At 52.0% G+C, this 13,211-nt stretch overlaps 1 protein-coding gene across 3 annotated transcripts in view; it reads right to left on the bottom strand.

Annotated features, from left to right (window-relative positions):
• Positions 1-13,211, bottom strand: part of SEPTIN9 (septin 9) — a 133,080-nt gene that overhangs the window by 80,961 nt on the left and 38,908 nt on the right. The gene's annotated exons all lie outside the window — the stretch shown is intronic.

The following is a 13,211-nucleotide window of genomic DNA, read 5'->3' as shown; positions in this document are numbered from 1 at the left end:
GGATGAATTTCCAGGCCCAGTAACCAGACCTGTTGGCCATTTACAAGATGTACTTGGTCTGCGTTTCTCTCAGGAGCTTCCCCTGAGGGAGCCATGCAGCTCACCTGGAGCTGCAGCATTGGGAGGCCCCATAGAAGCAGCCAGAGCATCACTCATCAAGCTTCCAGGAGCTCAATTTTGAGGACAAGAAGATCTCACCAGCCCAGCAAAGAAAGGGCTCTACAATGTGTTATCTCTGGTTTTGCTTCCTTTCCCCTGCCCCTCACACTCTGAGCTGGGAGCTCCTTGCAGCCAAGCCCGCATAGAGTTTTCTCAGCTTTAGAGCCAAGAAGCCCCCATGGATTAGAGCCTGATGCTCCATTTGTGGTCAAAAAAACACAGTGTGTCAGAAAGCACTAGAAGGGCAAGGGGCTGTTATGTGTGTCCCAGATTTATTGCCACTCCTTCCCCAGGGCCTCTGGAAATCTCAAAGTGCCCTGGCTTCAAGGCAAGCCCATGAAACACAGCTCCTCAAGGCCCTTGTCCTGCTTTTCCACTTTCCCACTCCACCCAGCCCCCAGAAGCTACTAGAGGTGTGGCATCCTCCTTTCTCTGCCAGTATGGAGATAAACCTCAACTCCTACTCCTTCCTAGAGAGAAAAACCTGATTGCAGTGGGTGTGCAGGTCCAGCTCCTGCAGCATCCTGAACCTATGGAAAGTCACATCGGCAAGAAGAGATCAGGAAGGCACAAAGAGGTGAAAGACATCAGGTGGAGCCATACAAGCAAGTCAGAACTCCTGAGGATAACTGTGTAGGTACCCCAGCCCTGCTGGCTTGAGCTTCTTGCTGTGTCTGAATCTGCTCCCAACAACTTCAGCAGCAGCAGGCACTGGGCTGAGTTGAAGCCATAGCTCACACCCTGCATCAGAATCCCAGCAGTTTTGCTGTGCCCAAGTTGGTTCCCAACCCATCCCACCGCAACATCACGGAGCTCCTGGTGCAGCTCTGCATCTTGCAAGGGACTGTCAGCGGTTTGCAGATTGCATGTCCCAGCCCCATCTGTAAAACAAGGATGTTTATCTAACCCCAGGAAAACGCTAGGCGCAACAGGATTGCCAGGGAATATGCTTCCAGCTGCTGGAGCTCCAACAGCCCATGTCAGACCAGAATCTGCCCTGAACTCTTAATATTACTATGGAAAACAAAGTCCTTGCAAGCTGAGATGCTCCTGTTCATAACACATACAGCTGATGAGCAGGGTATTGAATCTGAATGGCCACTTCCAGCACTTCCCAAGAGAGACCAGCTCCCCACAGAGCAAATCCTGCATCTCTGCTGGAAAACACCAGGTTTGTTATTGCTTTTTAAAGTGGTTTCTTTTCCAAGCCAGAAAAAGGACTGAAACTGTCTTTATAGTTCAGGTCCATGCAATATGAATGAGAGTGCTATGAAGGGGATATTTTGATGCGTTATTCTGATGATGGATCTGACATATCTGCTTTAGAAGAAATCTCATTTGTGAGCATCAGCTTGCCTCAGAAAGCAGCCTTACAGATATTGGCAGCTCTTCACATTAATTCATTTTCCTACAGACAGGAAAAATACTTAAACCATCAATGAAAAGGCAAGTGAGGGATCTGGGAGCCAAGATCTAAAGCCATTGGAAGGAAACGTGCAACAGTCCCTGGGAGCTGAGGACCTTGGGCAGTCAGTGGGGGGATCAGCTGATACATTGACTTTGATAGAGGTGGTGCCTCCAAGCCTCATGCGCCATCTGAGCCATCCTCGCACATCCTGACACACTCCATACATCCCACAGACACTGCTGACCTACATGGTTTATTAATGCAGCTCCTATTTACTGTTTAAGCAGAGAAGGAAGCATGAGAGGCAGTTTGAGTAACTCAGCAAGTAGGGAACGGTCCCACTTCCTTCCCAGCTGCCGGTGCATCAGCTCCTGAAGGATGCAGGTATCATTGCAGCTGGAAAAAGCAGCACCCCCTATTTCAACTCAAAACACAACATGAACTTCTGCTCAAGTTCATACACTCTGTCCTCTAAAGCTATCCCTGGTTTTACCCCCACCATGCCCTCTGGATTATAAACCAGCAGCAGTGAAATCTGACAGTAAAGCTCACATTTCCATGTCAGCAGCTAACACTTTTTATTCCATGGGAAAATCTGTCAGCAGAATGTCCTGAGCACAACCAAGGTGCCTTTGAACAGCGCGTCTGACACAGGACCGGATTTCCCATGGTTTATGTTGCTGCCAGGGCACACAGGGGCTCCCACCAGAAACAGGGCTCTGGTGGCCACCGACAGAGCAGGCAGCCTTGGACAAGAGGAAGTTCAGTAAAGAAAAGGACTAAGTTGCTCAGCTTTGATAGCTGCTTAGTGCTGTATGATGAATCCTTGGCGATGCAGAGGGTCGGGGACCATGCTGCCTGGCTCTCTGCTGTTGTTTAGATTCACAGAGGGATCTGCATCCCTCTGCGGGTGACCAACAGTCAAACAAACCTCCTCTTGCTATGCACAGGGTCTGGAGATGAGCAAAGCTTGCCTAGCAGGCAAGCCTGAGCTTCACCAGAGACGGAGCAGGGTCTGGATCTCTGCTGGCCGGCAAGAGGAAACGCGGTTCACAGCGAGAGGAGGGGGAGGAAGGCATCAAGCCAAGAAAGGGGGAGCTCAGACTGAGTCCCCACCCCTGCTGCTACAGAGTCTTTCCAATACCCCTCCTTCTGCCTCTTGGCTCCTTTTTTTCCCCAAATAGCCCATCTTTTCTTCCCCCCAGGTCTGCAGTACTCCCATCCACGCGGTTGCCTCACAGCACTTTAGCTCCACATCAGGTCAGCACATCAGCATCCCCCACTGTTGCACATCCCCTTCCTCCACCCCTCGGTCCCTCTGCTGCTGGCTGTCACCTTCTTACCTTTGTACAGGGCAAGACTAAGTTTCCTCTCCAGCTGCAAAGAGCCCCACTCTCTGAGTAGCCTCAAGACAGTGAGGGGGCTCTAAGAGCAGCAACAGAAGTGAGTAGAGAACAGCAGAGGTGGGTCTTAACCAGTGTGGGATCAGCTATGGGATAAAAGGCCGTTTTAGCACCCCAGTTTCTGTACAGCCCTGGGTGCACATGTGTGTATCTGCACCAAGCCAAGACCAATGCCATGACGTACCTCCTGCTGTATCATTTTGGAGCAAGACTGCTCCCAGTCCAAGGCATCCAAACCACACACCTCAGCTGACACTGAGGGTACCACACAAGATCTAGCAGCATCCCCCATGTTCCTACAGCACAGCCAGTGAATAGCCCCAGTACAGAGCCCAGCATCACCAGTAACATCAGTCTGTGGGAAAGAACTGATGAGCAAAGGGGAGACCACCCCAGGGCACCACCTGCACTTAAACAGGCTACTGGAGGGGGTGTTCCAAGGGGTGAAGAGGTACAAAAAGAGGAACCAGGAACAGCCTTTGTGGATGGAAATGCTGCCTACAGCACTCAGGTCTTTGCTGCACAGGGAGTGGGAAGGGAAGGGTTTCCTGGTTCATGGCCAATACTACAGTTCCTCTTATGAAGGATATGCCTTCCCTAGGGTGTGTTTCAGCTGAGAGCACAACACACACAGTTTCCATAGCCCACTTTCCCTCTCCACCCACTGGGAATTTTTCACATGTTCTAGAAAAAAAAACCACAACAGCATCCCAAAACACAACCAACTGCTCCCCAGCCATGGCACTGCCAACCAGACTTCCTTCCCTGGAGAGCTGCTGTCAATACAGATGTCAACCAGCCCTTTTTAGCCAGCTGATACTCAGATCGATCAGTTCTCCTTGAATGGACTAAAGAATGTGAGAGTGGAAAGAAATGCACAATATTTTGTGTGCTGAAGACCACCCCCTCCTGGGCCAACTGTTCATCTGCTCCCGGGGTTGCCTGCATTGCCACTAACCTGATAAATCAGTCAACATGAGCCCTCCTGGTGAACATTTCTGGAGTGGCAACTCCAGCCTTGTTGCTCCAAGTCCCACTGACCTCATAGAGCCAAGAGAAGCCACACAGGAGAAGGAAATCAATACATTAAAACTGCTGAATGCTTCAGGGTTGGGGAGGCGGGGAGGAAATAAGGGGGCAAACTGGGGGACCCAGACCAGGAGACTGTCATATTCAGGGGAGAGGGGCCAATATTTAAAGACTTCATCTGAAGGTCACCAGCAGAAGACAGTGGGGAAGGACAAAGGCATTTATATTCCCTTCCATCTCCCTAGTGAATAGAGCACAGTCAGCTCCTGCTGATGAATGGAGCAGAGTGTAAGCTGGTGTTTGGTGGTGCTCCAGCTGTGAACATGGCACTGTTTTGCACTGCTCAGCACCAGAGTCCCTCAGGAGGGAGCTCTGCCTACACTTGCCATGCCTGCAGTGACCGGGAGACAGACTTCATGGCTTGGGAATAAATCCCAGAATCTTACTATTTGGGCCTTGCTCTGCAGGATCCAGTGTGAACTCCCCAGCCCTACATCTCCATTTAGAACCAGCCATTGCTTCCATCTGCAGTGGTTTAAGCCCAGCCTGTATCTCAGAACCACTCCCTTGCCCCCCTCTTCTTCCCCCCCCCCCCCCCCCCCCCGCTCCAGGAGGGATGGGGAAGAGAATGGAAAGAATGTAAACCTCATGGGTTGAGAAAAGAACAGTCCAGTAACTAAGGTATAACACAAAACCACTACTGCTACCATCAGTAATAATAATGATAAGGGGAATAATAAGGGGAGAGAATACAACTGCTCAGCACCCACAGACCAATAAATACCCAGCCCGACCTGAGCAGTGATTGGTCCTTTCCAGGTAACTCCCCTCAGTTTCTATACTGGGTATGATGTGCTGTGGTATGGAATACCCCTTTGGCTGGTTTGGGTCAGGTGTCCTGGCTCTGCTTCCTCCCGGCTTCCCCTCCTCCCTGGCAGAGCATGAGACTGAAAAGTTCTTGATCAGATTAAACATTACTCAGCAACAACTAAAGGCACCAGTGTGTTATCAGCACTGTTCTCACACGTCTAAGTCTAAAACACAGCACTGCACCAGCTACTAAGAAGGGGAAAAATAACTGTTACAGCCAAACCCAGGACGCCACCCCATAGCGAGCCTCATCCCAGCCCTGCATGGAGGTGCCGGCATCTCAAAGGGGTCAAATTCCCAGCTTTATCATGACAAATCCCTCACAGCTGTCTCTGCTATGAGGAGTGCTCATAGGCACTCCTGAAGCTCCTATGAGAAGCGGAAAGTTATCTACCTCATTTTCCATATAGGAAGTCGGAGCACACGTGTTGAATGATTTACACAAGGATACAGAGCAGGAAAAGGACTCCAACAGCTCAGCTTCTAATTGGCACGAGAGCATTCTTTCCCCATGCAGTTTAAACCCTGACTCACTAGTAAATAAAAGCTGTGCCAAAAAGTGGATCTGTTTAGGAGAGGTACACAGACATGCTTTTAGTAATGCAATGAGAAGCATCTATTTTCATTTAATAAAAATCACAGAATCCCAGACTGGTTTGGGTTGAAGGGGCCTTACAGCTCATCCAGTTTTAACCCCCCGACACAGGCAGGGACACCTTCCACTAGACCAGGTTGCTCCAGGCCTCGTCTAACCTGGCCTGGATTTGGCCAGGAGTTCTCCAACCTGCGCAAATCCCTCCATACACACATACTGGAATTTCCTGTCCTTGCTGTAATCCTCAGCAGTTATTTAGTAGTTATTTGCCTTCTTACAGCCGAACACAACCTCAGTTCAGTGCCTGCTTTCAGAGGTAAAGCTCCAGCTCCATGGGGAGCTCCCGGGGGACCCGCAAGCGCCGGGGCTCGGGACGAGAGATGCGATCGCGGGCAGAGGTTTGGGGCCCCGCATTCCCCACGCTTCGCATCCAGCCGGGAAGCGGACACCGCCACCTAACGGCACCGGTGCGGCTGCCAGCCCTGGCCATGGCATTTACGCCCTTCTCCCACGCCGCAGCATCCCGGTGCGCATCCCAGCATCGCCGCTTCCCGGGGAGGGAGCGCCATACCCTGCCCTGCCCTGCGCTGTCCTGGGACCTGATGGCCGCAGCTCATCCCGGCCCACGGGCACCCCGTTCCCAGATCCATGCACCTCTGGGGATGGGGATGAGTCACTTGTGAGTCAGAGATGAAGGTCTAGGGATGGTGATGTCTGCCTGTAGCCCACTGGAAACCAGTGCCTGAGACTGCTGGGATACAGCCGCTGCTGTATGCTTGAAATGCAGAATGACACCCCCCCTCCACTCCCCGGGGTCTTGCAAAGTCGATCCAGGGACCTCAGTCATGGGGCTGCAGCAGGTACCTACTTCTTGGAGGCATTCAGGTGGTTTGTGAAGCCAACCTAGATGCTTCTTAAGCAGGAATCCCCTCCACACATGTGCTAAAAAAGTGCTCTTTGTAGGGTGCAGGTTTGCAAAGGCCCAGCTGGAGCAGCTCAAAAAGCCTCTTCTTTACAGGCAGCGTAGTCAAGGAAACAGGTCTCTGGACTGGGAAGGGGAAGATCTGAGCTGATGGCTTGTGCAGCCCCAGGCAATTCTCTCTGCACAAGTTATCAGGACTTTGTCCCCAGGTACACCCCCAGCAGTCATCACCCAAAACCAATGACCAGAGCTGGGGTCCCAGCAGCACTGTCACAGCAACACCAGTAACAGAGTGGTCTGCAAAAAACACCCCTGGGCAGGAAAAAGCACTTCCATGGTCTTGGATGAGTCTCGCAGGCCAGGTTCCATGAGGGCAGGCAGCAGGGTAGCAGCAGCACAACGCTCTCCTTTCAACACTGCTTAGATTAGAAGATCTGGAAAACTCTTTGCTTACAGATTGGGTAGAGCCAGAGACGAGCTGGTACAACAGCTCAAGGACTGGGCAGCACCAGGTGCTTCTGAGGAAGGTGCAGAGATACAGACCCTCACACAGGACCCCTGATATCAAACAGGGACATGCCCAACCTCAAAGTCCAAACTAACATCTCAGAGAAATGGGGAAGCCTGGGACTTGCTGCAACTCACACAAGTGAGTGGCACAGGGACAGAATCGCAGAGCCAGGAACCACCAGCAGCCTTAACCCACCTCATTGTGCAGCTCTGCCCAACACGCTGATCACCACTCTGATGGTAAAGCAGAAATGGGCCCTGGGCATAAAGCCAGGGTCCAAGTCCTGATCCAGGCCTCCCAGCTTTCAGTTTCACACCACTCCACTCCGCAGGAGATGCCTTCCAGCTTCTAAGGTGTCCTCAAAGCAAGCATCGCTGGCCAAGCATTCAGGATTTGAACTCTTTCCATTTGTCGCCCTAAACCATCCTGATGGACTCAAACCATGGATGCCCCATCCCTGGCAGTGTTCAAGGCCAGGTTGTATGGGGCTTGGAGCAACCTAGTGTGGCGGAAGGTGTCCCTGCCCATGGCAGGGAACTGGAATCAGATGAGCTTTAACATCCCTTCCAACCCAAACTGATTCATATGATTCATATGATTCTATGAAATACACCTTGACAAAGGCTCTACCTTCAGCGGAGATGCTTAGCCACCGTGAGACCTGTCTGTGTAGCACCAGCTTCCCATGGACATGGACCAGGCCAAGAGGAAAAAATAAGAATCTTCATTTTGACACAAAAAAGGTTTGGTTTTTTTTACAGGGAGAACAACCAATCACTGGAACAACCTCCCCAGGGACATGGTAGAGACCCCAGAGCTGGAGGCTTTCAAGATGGGATTGGACACAATGCTATGTATTTTCATCTAGGCTCTCTTTCCCACAACAGCCAGGACCAGGAGATGTGTTGAGGTCCCTGCCAACCTGGGCTGTTCTGTAACTATGAAAAAAGCACTTTCAGTTTTATTATGTGATTGTAAAACTAATGCATTTTATTCACCTGTAAAATCATACCCATTCACCCCAAGCCACAGCCTGACCAGAGCTGTTCAGAAGTCTCTTAGCATCTCTTAGAACACTCTTACCATCAGCATCCCGTGGCTCTCTTGAATCTTACACTAAAGGGCTGTTGCGCTTCATCTGCCACTCAAACAGCAGCTCCATCCAGCAGAAAAGTCTCACAGTGCTCCTGTGCCAGGGATGCGGCACAGGACATAAATATAACAGCCTGAAGTGCTAAGGAAGAGGCAGTGCGGATGCTGTATCCCACTCAGAGATGACCATACGGAAGTTAATTTTCAGTGTCAGATCTTAGGCAGGAAGCTGCCCTTGCAAAAAGAAGCTGTTGGGAAGAAACATGGCCATAACCCTAGAAACTCAGTGGAAAGGTGTCATTGTCTATGGATGTTGATTAAGCATTTATGTAAAGGCTGCTGTCTCCACCAGCTGGCCAGAGCTGCCATCAAGCACTAGTGGTATGGGTGGACCAGCTTCAGATCCCATGCAGACACCACTTCGCCTATGGAGAGCTTCAGCACAGAGACCCACACAACAGATCCTTACCTGATACCAAAGGGTAATAGAAGCACAAACACCTTTTCCCAGGGATTTACAGAAAACCTGGGGCAGAGCAGAAACGTCGCCTATGTTTTCTCAGGTGACTGCTCCCAAGATGGGACTCAGTGCCCATCAGGACCTTCCCTATTGCCCATACGATGCTGGAGTCCGGCTGTACAGCCCCAAGGCCAAAAGCAGCACTCACAGCACAAGCCATCCCTGCTCTCTAACAGACTGTCCATTACTTACAGCTGTAAGAACCACGTGGAGAAGCCAACAGGACATAGATATAGTGTTTCTGAGATCATTAAGGCAACAGAAGACATGTGTTGACCCAGACATACTTCCCTAACTACGTACTTGCTCCTACTCAGCATTATGGTATGCTGGACCTTGGAAGCGCCCTCACTTGCATGAGAAATGTCCTCCCTCACCCCAGCAGCATGGGAATCGCTCTGCTGGGAGGCTCCAGGTCATCCAATGAAGCACAAAGCAGAAGGACAGGCAGCAAAGGAGCCCCTGCCCCAGGGCGAGCCAAGTTCAGGTATCAGCTGAGTGGTGTCAGGAAGTGTTACCTGTGCTGCCAGGCAAGAGATGAGATGTGCCCCGCAATGGGATTGTGTTTAAAATGGAGATGAACAGCAAGTCGGGCAGATTTAAGAGCAGCCATCAGGAAATGGATAATGCTTCATACCTTGAAAGGCCTCAGACAAATGCAGGAATGCATCTGCTGGCCAGGCAGGAGCAGGCAGCCAGGAGTGGGCTGGGAGCAGCATGGAGCATTGCTGTGAGCGCAACTGTCTGCAGAGGCTGCAGCCCCTGAAACCCAAACCCTTCCCTGAGAGAGGGCCTGCATGGACCATGGACTGCTAAATGAGCCAAGCCCCCCTGTCACAACAGGTTCCTACAGAGCATCCAGGGTGAAGGTAAAGACTTGAAGAAGAAACTCGGGGGAGAATCTGCAGCAAACCGCAGGGGTCAGCAGCAGGTAGGGACACAAGCAGTGGGGCACTGACAGCAGAAGGGAGGGCTAAGGACAGACCAACAGCCACCAGCAAAGGTAGGACAGGAAGGGAAGTGTCCCTGGATGAATGTAGTGGGATCTAACGGGAAGAAGAACCACACAGACTGTAAATGCCTCATCAGGTGTTCTACATGTGTGAGGTGCTGCAAGCCAGAGGAGAAAGAAAACTGACTCGTAAAACAAGGTGTATAGCTGTGAGAACAGCACTGGAAAGAAACAGGTCAGGCATTTATCTGCCGTTTCCTAGGAATAACAGGGACACCAAGAAACCTGCGACAGACAAGATAGCCAAGAGTGATCACAGCAACCCCAATCCCGCTGCCCTGCTACACATCTGTAACAGTAACTTGTACTCAAAAATAAGAAAGAAAAAAAGACCTAAGCACATTCCCTGCCAGCAGCCCTTCACATCCCCAGCAGTCACACACAGCATCACCACTTCCCTTTCCTCTTGCCCAGCCCAGGGGTCCTTCCCAGGTGGCTCCAAGGACTATTGCTGGTGCTCTGTCTTGCTGTATTTAGCCTGAAGGCCACTGCCTGCGCAGCCTCCACAAAGCAGCATTGCAAACAGGGGCTGTCTCCTTGCTGCTTGGATCGTTGAAGTGAGCAGTATGATGTATAAAACCTTGATAAATTCTGTACAAACATGTACACACAAATATATCTATAGTGGATATGTAACTGACAGGTTAAGAATGCTCAGCAGTGGGTTAATAAAGAGCTCATCCTTCCTGGTATTCAGCACCTCCAGCAATCCCAGCTGCCTGCTGCTGGGCCCTGCCTCACACATGCCACTCACTGCAGCCAGGTGTTACAATCACCTACTCATCATCATCATCCTCATGAGTTAACCCTTAAGATGAGGTTTCACAGTGCCATTTCAAAGGTGACATTAATCATTTACCTGGGAGATCAGTCCTCCTGTCCCGTCACAGCTGTACCAATACTATCACCCCATCAGTAACCAAAATCCCACTGCTTGGGGTGCTGCAGACCTTTCCTTAGCTTTTAAGAATAGGTAAGAGGCCCCACAGCATTAACAATCCAGGCATTGTAGAAAGATCTGTGCTAGTGAAAAGGGCCATCTGCTAAGGAAAGACAGGAGAGCCATCTCCAGGCCACTACCACCAAAGCAACCCAGCAAAGCTGGGAGAAGGGCAGAAGGGAGAATCACAGCAGCCCCAGAACAAGGCTTTCAGACCCAAACCCACTGGAGAAGGATGCCTGGAAACAAATTAATTTAGAACGAAGGCTTTTTATGCAGTATTAGCTTGCAGGAATGTTGAGAGATGGGTAAATCAGATTAAAAGGAACCAGCAGGTTATATGAGGTTGCGTTACACCAGCACCCACAGGCACCACCTGAGATTGGTACCTTGTACAGAGACTGAGGAAGACCCTCGCTGCTCCAGAGCTGGCAGTGAACCAGACACAGACCTACAGCATCACCTCTCACCTTCAGTGGCCTCCCAAGAGACAGGATCCTGGATGGGGAACACCGTCCTGTGCAAGAAAGCCTGCACTCTGCCTGAGCAGAGGAGACCCTAAAAGGACATGCCAAGCTCCAGCAGCTGTGGGAAAGCAGCCGTCAAAGAAGAGGCTAGGCCCTATTCCCACCCACCCTGGTGTGCCCTCATCCCATCCAACAGCCCCACTCTCAGCTCGGGACTCAGCTATTCCCACCCACAGCAGAGTATTAATTAAAAGCATGTTTGGGGCCAGAACAGTGACTGGGACGTGCCCCCCAGCACTGCGCAGATCTGCTTTCATCCGAGTCATCTTTCAGTCAGTCACTAAGGCTGTCCTGCTGCCTGCATGGCTGGGGGAGCCCAGGGCAGGCTGAGATCTGCTCCCTGCTCCAATCCTCACCAGCACAGTGGTGCCACAGCTACAGGCCCTACAAGACCTTTGGAGCACATCAGCTGGCACAGCCTGCTCATGTGCTGGCAAGGACCAGTGTGAGCCAAGCAGCTCACCCTGTGAATCCATGCTGCACCATGGACCTGAAGCAACAGTGTGACCTGGTGATATTGTCACTTTTCTGCCCAGAACCTCCTTAAGCACAGTTTTCTATGGGTTTAGCATTCCTTCCCACGCTGCTGCAACTGAGCAGCTTTACCTGCATGCAGTAAGGAGGAACCTGTAGAGAAGGCCTGAAATCAGCCCTTCAACCCATCTATTTCCCCATCCCACATTTCACGCCAGAGCCATGTATCAGAAACACCACCGAAATGGCCTGCACAGCTTTGGGGTCCCACACAGCACACAGTTCACTTACTCCTGGCCTCAGCCACTGAGCACCCCTGCATGCCCTGCCTGCTGCCTGCAGCTTAGCCACATCTGAGCAACGTTTCACAAGTATTGCTTGTACTCCCAGGGGTTAGCAAGAGCACCTTTGCACAAAGACACTCGTCTGGGGTCTTCCTGTCCATGGGGTTCCTATGTGCTGCATACCCTGCGAGTGGGTGACACGAGGCTCTGTGCTCTCTGCAGCAGCTTAACACAATGTGCAGATCAAGGGCCGAGAGAAACTCACTATTGAGTGGGTTTTGGGAGAAACCCACTTTTGATGCTCTTTTGGAAAGAACCCTGAATCACATCACCAGGGAGTCCCCTTTCTCACCAGCCCCCCGCCACCTCTGCGGGGAAGAAGGGGACCCAGTCGTGCACTAAGGAGATGTGAAAGGCCAAGCCATGGTGAGCTCAAACCACCCCTGCCAGCCCCTGCTCCCTGCACATCCCAGCCAAGCTGAGGGCCGCACGCAGCAGCAGAGGCTGTCCAGCCCAAAGCCCTGTGCTGCTGAAACACCCACCAGGCTCCCAGTTACAAGCAGCTCTCAGGAATGCTTTGAAGTGGCTCAAACTAGAGAAGAAAACACAAGCAAGAGAGACGGGGAGAGGGACGAGAAGGTGCCAATACTCCCCAGAAGCGATGGGGAGCAGAGGATACTCCTGCAGGTAAGTCCTCGTCCAGGGGTACCGGCTGCTCTCAGCACATCCCCAGATGGAACCCAGTGGGCTTGGTATGGGCCAGCCATGGGAGCAGCTTTCCCTGCCCACAGTTTCACTCCACCCTGGCTTGAGCGTTTCCTCTCATCCCTGTGGTTTCCCTCCCAGTGCTGATGCCCAGAGGCCGGCTGGGAACACCCAGGAGAAGAGGCCTCGTGCATCCTGGGTCTGTGCTGTGCTGGGGGCTGCAAGAGCAAGACCCACCTTTGGGCTGCAGCACACTGGGGCTGCAAATCCGGCACAGACACCCCCTCCCTTTCCCTCTTCAATCCTGGCCATCCTGCTCTGCATGCAGAGAGCGAGCTTCATGGGTGATGCCACACTGCCCGTCCCCTCTCCCTGCTGCTGGAAGCTGTTACAGTCACAGCATTCCCAGAAACAGCTCACTGCAACCCAACGGCTCGACATACCCGGGAGCAGTTTTTGCAACCACTTAGACATGCACCATTAGGTGGGATTTGCAGGGAAGCTGGGGAATTAAATTCATTCCCGTGCTTACCCCCTTCTATGCTCCCCCCACCCGGATGCCCCCACACGTGGTGAAGCAAACTCCAGCTCCGTGGCCCCCAGCTCAGGGAACGGCCGCAGGACACGCAGGCAACTTCTGCCCGGCCAGGCAGGCAGGATGGGAGGGCAAAAGCTGGGGGAAGATACTTTGGCAAGCAGAGAAAGCACAACCACAACACACACACACACACACACACTCAGGAGCCAACCTTCAGAGCAG

Source organism: Pezoporus occidentalis, unplaced genomic scaffold (assembly GCF_034315485.1).
Source record: "Pezoporus occidentalis ecotype Australia unplaced genomic scaffold, CSIRO_AGI_Poc_V1 ctg62, whole genome shotgun sequence".
NCBI lineage: Eukaryota > Metazoa > Chordata > Aves > Psittaciformes > Psittacidae > Pezoporus > Pezoporus occidentalis.
The sequence above is the reverse complement of the archived record's forward strand: the minus strand, read 5'-3'. Positions and strand labels throughout refer to the sequence as shown.